Source organism: Macrobrachium rosenbergii, chromosome 12 (assembly GCF_040412425.1).
Source record: "Macrobrachium rosenbergii isolate ZJJX-2024 chromosome 12, ASM4041242v1, whole genome shotgun sequence".
NCBI lineage: Eukaryota > Metazoa > Arthropoda > Malacostraca > Decapoda > Palaemonidae > Macrobrachium > Macrobrachium rosenbergii.
In genome coordinates this window covers 40,956,222-40,961,734 of record NC_089752.1, presented here as the reverse complement: position 1 = coordinate 40,961,734, position 5,513 = coordinate 40,956,222, and the positions used below count along the sequence as shown (strand labels likewise).

Here is a 5,513-nt window from a genome sequence, read left to right as displayed (position 1 = left end):
AGCTAAAACACAGAATTATATACAGAAGTTGAATTGTGGCATTTAAACTAGAAATTTTTCCCAAATAACGCCAAGGAGTAAGTCCCTTAGCGTTTTCTTTATAAAGAAATCATTGCGTTATGACTGAGAATCATGACTAAGAAATTTAGTAGTAGTTGGTGCATACGGAAAGCTTCCTTTACTACAGTCACAGTACGTACAGATATGATGTCCTTGCGCGCACACGCACTTGTATGTAGATATTGTATACATATGCATTTGACGAAGCATGTTCTTGTAACTCACGATGGGTTCCTCTTAAGGTTTAGCTCTTGATGTGAATGAAACCAATTAAGGGAAATAATGTGAGTTTGAATTGCATCAAAATGTCAAGCTAAGAAAATACACCGGGTTCCAGACATTGTTTTTCCCAGTTTTTCTTCCCTCCATTTTACTCTTACTTGTCCCATCACATTTTTCATTTTCAACGAAAGACTCGTCGAAGGGGAGAGCGAAAATAATGCAGAATTTTACAGTTTTACAATTGATTTACACCGGCAAACATGATCACTATTTTGTGCATCCCAAGCTTCGGTATGTTTTCTGAATATTGGAAAAAATTGTTATTCTCTCGCATACACCCGACCTCCTCTTAGACGATGTACCTTCTTCTGTGGACTGTTGTTCTGGTCACGACGCAAGCTTTATATCCGGAAGGAATCAGTTCTCTCTTTCTATATGGGCGTTGGTAGAATAAGAGAAGTGGCTGTTAACAGGGTACCTTCATTCTGCTTACATGGGACACATTGGCAACAAAGGCTGGCCCGTAGTTGAAACGGCAAGTCTATACACGAAATTGATTACCCAATGAAAGTATATATACGAAATTGATTACCCAGTGACTGTCATTGTAATACACACAAAATTCAACAAAGGAGTACTCACTGCATTTTATTGCGTATACTAATGTATTCGTGCCGTCTAAAATTACTACAACGTTTACCTTTTATTTTTTTTTTTTTATTTGGCCTTCTTGAACGTATTGCTAAAACATAACTATTCAGCTGTATCTTAGCATGAAAATTAACCTTACGCAGGCTGTCAAAAAGAAATATCGCCAAGCGCAAATGTGATGAGTGAGAGACATATGTACTCTTCAGTCACTTATTCTCAGATAATAATGGTTGTTTACGACATTAGCCCAGTCCGTTTCATATTTTGTAAACTGCCCCTGCTACTAATTCTCTGCTGTCAGACAATCGTTGCTTGAGTGTGTTTGGTATCACGCTGTGTTTCGTTTTCTGGACGGTAATAATAACAAAGGCAGGTGTTACAATTGCTGACAGTATTTTATGGTGATGTTTATACGGACTAACTGAGTGTTATGAAATGACCAATGTAAAATTGAACGGACGGCAAATGGTGCAGTTATGTTGCTTTGGTATTTTTCCTTTTAATACAATTAGCAAACACCGAATGGCCTGAGCCTTGGATGGCTTATTAAAGTTGTGATACTGCCGGTGGAAAACAGTCTCATGAGGGATTCACTTTGGGGATTAGTTTTCGGGAGGTGTCCTCTGGGTCGCTTTTCATTGCAAATGGAGTCACTGGAAGCCACCCGCAGGGACTCGAGAGAATATTAGATCCTTTGTGTCGGAAATGTGAGTGTTGCTTCTCTCTGAACTGCTCATAACAAACGAGTTAAACGAGAGTAACAGATTATAATCAATTCTCGCGAGTCTAGATCTTGAATTGGAAACATCAGAAAACAAAAGACAAGAGGAAGGAGCCACAAACGCACTACTATAATTAAAAACAGTTTGAAAAAGCCCAGGAATAGCATTGCCTGTAAATAGTCTTATTTCTTCCAGAGTAATGGAACGAGATATTACACTTGGAGTGAGCAAAGAAACTTTGTACTTTTATTTATTTCGTTCGTATTTTGCTATATTTGTAATTCCAGTTGGAATGAGGAGAGAAACTTTGTACTTGTATTTATATCGTTCGTATTTTGCTATATTTGTAATTCCAGTTGGAATGAGCAAAGAAACTTTGTACTTGTATTTATATCGTTCGTATATTTTGCTATATTTGTAATTCCAGTTGGAATGAGGAGAGAAACTTTGTACTTGTATTTATATCGTTCGTATTTTGCTATATTTGTAATTCCAGTTGGAATGATCAAAGAAACTTTGTACTTGTATTTATATCGCTCGTATTTTGCTATATTTGTAATTCCAGTTGGAATGAGCAAAGAAACTTTGTACTTGTATTTATATCGTTCGAATTTTTGTATATTCATTATTTAGGATGGAAATGCTGTCTGTTGTGATACCTCCTTTAGCATTGGCTGATAGAAGTTGGTGTTCATTTTTTCTTGTACGTTTTAACATGTTTTTCCTTCATTGTTTTATTCTGTCAGCAGTTCGCTTTGATCATTTTCGAATTCGTGCGATGATGTTCCAAAACCAGAGGGAACGTGACAAAAAGAAAAGATAATGGAGAGAACCAATATAAAAGGAACTAAAGTGATTGAACATATGTAAAGAAAATTATATTATCATCACATATTAATTTATGACTACATGTGTCTTGTATTTTTCTCCTTACCTGTTCTCCATTTCACCTGCTGAGGGAAGGAGACGATGGATGCATGATGTCCAACTCTTACAGTCTGGATAAATCATGGAGTGTCTTGCTTCACGTGACTGTTTAACCCGAGAAATGCGCCAATAATCATTTTACAACAGTTCAGTGTTGAGGCTATCTTGACAATAATACTACTCTTCAGAATCTAATACGTAACTTTACCAACGCCTTTGTAATTACTTCATACATGTAACATCAAAATTTTTTCCCTCTTTTTCTTTGTTATTTCGTTATAAACCATCAAAGTTAATTTTATTGCACGACGTTTATTTTGCCCGATGAGTACCCCACCGCGGGTAGCGGGTCAGTTTGTTGGGTATAACGGGCTTGTTGTTAGACCCCTTAGAGGATAGCGTATTTTTACTTACTATACTCCCTGTTACGTTATGATGTTTTAGCATATTTTTGACAAGTAACCATTGCAGCTTATTATACTGTATATCGGAGAGTGTAATGATAATGAAAATTACTTTATATTTTGAAATCCTAAAATATAGAATTTTTTTCTCTTCTCGGAAAATGAGTGACCTTTCTAGTTGCTATAATAGCATTTACTGTTTACAAATATTTTATTTGCTTCGTAGGTATTTTTCCATTATCTGTTTATTTAGTAATTATTATTACCATTGCTATTATTGTAAAGTATGTTAAAATGATATACCATATTTAGAGAGAATATTCTATCTTTATTTACAAGTTCAATAACAAAAACCTATCATATTTGAGGGAACAAAGTGAGTAAAAAATAATGCAATCTCCTAGTCTTTTGCGAACATAGAATAGTTATAACAAAGAAAATACTTTGATATCTAAATTAGATTAAGGAAGCAATTGTTGTAGTTATGTAAAAACTTACTTCTGATTATTGAAGTTTTATATAAATAAACCCAGTAACTAATATGAATAACTTTACATAAACTCATGACCTAAGGGTTATTTGAGAGCAGTCAGACTAATTAAAATAGGTTTTCTTTTTATTTTATTTGTTTTTGTTTTTTGTAAGCATGTATATAATACGTATTCCAAAACCACAACCACCACCACCTATCGCAAGAATATACCAAAGGTATAGAAAATTCTTATCGTGGAAATAAGCAATGAATATAGACATTACATAAAAAATTTCATTAAAGATTATTCTCTCTCTCTCTGTCTCTCTCTCTCTCTCTCTGTCTCTCTCTCTCTCTCTCTCTCTCTCTCTCTCTCTCTCTCTCTCTCTCTCTCTCTCTCTGTTTTCAATAGTTCTCTTTGAGTATGCCATGCACGAAAGCAGTCAGCTGGGCACAAGGGCACATGATATTCAGCACAGATAGTTGTAACATTTATTCGTTTCTTTTTTCGCCTGGAAGTATTTGCACAAACGTAGCAATTTTGTTGTTTTTTTTTCTGTTTTGGGCCTCGTTGAATGTTGTGTGTTGGAGCTGATGCTAGCTTATGTAAGCTGCTCCATGCACGCGATCAGGTACCTCTACGGGAGGATGTCCACGATGCCCGAGTCTACTGCTTGTCATGGTTCCATAATCCTCAAGTTGTTATAAAACATTGTATATAAATTCGCGAAATTTTAATTTTTTTGCAAGAGGATTATGATGTCTTCACAAGCCAAAGGTTGTATGAATTGAGCATAATGATGTCAATAAGATGAAGAGCGATTTTGTGATACCACTTAAAGGATTTCCTCATACACTCTGTTCCACTTAGCTGGCATTCACTCTTATCTGCGAGGCGCATATTTGCGTTGTAATCAACAACAACATCTGGCTTGCAGATTTTTTTTTTTTTTTTGGTCCTGTGGTGAACCTTGTCTGTGTCCACCATGTCACCTTTATGTACGGTTGATAAGAGTCACGGGTTTTCTATCAATCCAGTTTACAGCCAATATCTTGTTAGCTGCTTCGCGATGCAGTCTTGGCCTTTGGTTTTCTCCTTTGTGCAGCTTTATGGCTTGTTCCTGTAGTTTCGTCCTCACCCGGAGTATTGCTGTCACCAGGGTTATCATAAGAGGTGGAGGGAACATCAAATTTTGGTATATTTTTCCTGCTTTCTCTCACAGTGCCACATGTACCTGTGGCATTAACATGAAGGAATTGTGCCATGTAGGGCTACTATACCAATTGTCTGTGCACAATATAATTATGTCCGTGACCCATATATGGTGTCATCATTTTCTTGACTGCCGCGCCCGAGAAGCCCAAACCACTACCTTGATCCTCTTTTGGTATATCAGCATCTGTGCCAGTATATACTATAATGTCAAGCACTACTCCTGTTTCACAATCGCATAAAATGAACAATTTGACCCCAAAACGGTGACGATTGCTTGGGATATACTGTTTGAAAACAAGACGGCCCTTGAAAAGTATAAGGGACACAGCAATTACAATTTTCTGGAAAGGGTGAAAGACCCTTTGGAAGTTTCCTACAACTAAACTAAAGAATGGTCTTATTTTCCAAATTCGATCTGTAGAGTTTGGATTCCCGTTGTCAGTAAAGTGCATGAAACGGGTCAACAGCAAGAATCTATCGCGGGTAATGAATTTGGGGAAAATTGGGGTAGGAATCAAAGGGTCTTGTTTCCAGTAGTCTTGTAAGACATGTTTTTTCATTAGAGGCATCAGTAGTAATAATACATAGTAAACATAAACTTCATGGGCATCCGTGTCCATCTATTTGTGAACTCTTGAATTTTGTGTGAAAGGGAAATTTTCCATTACCCACCGGTAACACTTGTTAGCTTCACAGACAATAAGGTCAACTAATTCTTCATTGAAAAGCGCAAGAAAATGTTTACTTTCTCTTGCAGCGTCATCACAAGGCCACTCACACTCACCTGTTACACCAGCACAATTACCATTAAAGGGGTGAATGTCAGGGATAAAGTTATT

General features: G+C 36.5%; 1 pseudogene; it reads right to left on the bottom strand.

Moving 5' to 3' along the window:
• Positions 1-3,912: 3,912 nt before the first annotated feature.
• On the bottom strand, positions 3,913-5,243 carry LOC136843996 (piggyBac transposable element-derived protein 4-like; annotated as a pseudogene).
• Positions 5,244-5,513: the final 270 nt, after the last annotated feature.